This window comes from Corvus brachyrhynchos, unplaced genomic scaffold, assembly GCF_000691975.1.
Source record: "Corvus brachyrhynchos isolate BGI_N302 unplaced genomic scaffold, ASM69197v1 scaffold19, whole genome shotgun sequence".
NCBI lineage: Eukaryota > Metazoa > Chordata > Aves > Passeriformes > Corvidae > Corvus > Corvus brachyrhynchos.
The window spans coordinates 2219253-2220617 of record NW_008246061.1 but is presented as its reverse complement, the minus strand read 5'-3'; the positions used below and the strand labels follow the sequence as shown (position 1 = coordinate 2220617).

General features: G+C 59.1%; 1 protein-coding gene across 1 annotated transcript in view; it reads left to right on the top strand.

The window, feature by feature from the left end:
* The window catches only part of LIF (leukemia inhibitory factor), a 14484-nt gene that overhangs the window by 4127 nt on the left and 8992 nt on the right, over positions 1 to 1365 (top strand). The gene's annotated exons all lie outside the window — the stretch shown is intronic.

Sequence of the window (1365 nt, the reverse complement as noted above, 5' to 3'; positions counted from 1 at the left end):
GCGGTGGGCCCCGTGCTGGCCCCGTGCCACCTCTCGGCTGCAGGACAGCCCTGGTTGGCTCTCCCACATCCTGCCCCACTTTCCCGTGGATCCAGGTAGCCGCAGTGCAGCCGGGTGTCCCCCGGGTGCCCAGCTGTCCCCTGTCCCCGAGCCCTGCCGGATTTTCCAGTGATTCAATGGGTCGGGTGACACAGCCTGACTAAGCGCACCCGCCGCCGGGCCCACGGAGAGCGCTGCTGCCACCGGCGACTGTCACCGGTGTTGTAACCCCCTGCCTGCCCTGCGCCAGCTCTGCTCCCAGAGAGCAGCTGCGAGCGGAATCCTGTGTCCCTGCATAGTCCGTGTCCCTGCACATTTGGTGTCCCTCTGTGCTTGGTGTCCCCACAAGCTCAGTGTCCCTTCGCACATCCCTGTCCTCTCAGTGTCCCCGTGCTCTCAGTGTCCCCGTGCTCACTCTTGCACACTCGGTGTTCCCATACTCCCAGCATCCCTGTCCCCTCCGTGTCCCCTCTGAGCCTCCCAGGCCGTGCCACCACAGCCCTGACCGTGCCCAGCAGGGACTCGGCTCTGGCCGCTGCACTGTGGCAGTGGGTGACAGCCCCCAACGCCTCCCCCCTAATTTATACTTTAATATTTGTGTGTTTATTGTATTTATTGACTCCCAGGGTTAATTTAACTCCTGCAGCTTGCAGAAGTATTTAAGTACATTTCTAATATATAAATATCTATTTTTATTATATTTTTTGTACGGTGTTAAACTATGACCATCACAAGGGTTTATTTATGTATATTGATATTTTTGGTACGCAGAGAAGGGCAGTGCCCCCTGCCCACGTGGCACTTCTTTATTTTTGTACAATGGCAGAAGGAAATAAAGTGCTGACCTTGGCCTCTGGGCCACTGAGACGTCGTGTCCCTGTGTCCCTGGGTCCCTGTGGCTGTGGGCAGGGAGGGGCTGTGTTCTGGTGGCCAGGTCGTGCCTGTTGTCCTTGCCAGGGCACATGGGATGTGACGTGGGGTGGTGTGGCACAACATGGTGTGACACATGGCATGGCACACGCTGGGATGTGGCCCGTGGCATGGCACAGGACATGGCACTTCATAGTGTGGCCCATGGCACGGCACAGGATGTGGCACACACTGGGATGTGGCACAGGATGTGGCACACGACACGGTGTGGCACAGGGCACGTGATGTGACAAGCTGTGGTGTGCCATGACAGGGCCTGGCACTGCCAGGTGTGTGTGGCACAAGCCGCATGACACCTTGTGCCACATGTCACAGCCCTGGCTGGGCCATCACCGCAGCCACGCTGAGCACAGTGTCCGGCAGTCTGGCCAGGGCCACCATGGGGGCTGGGCCCCC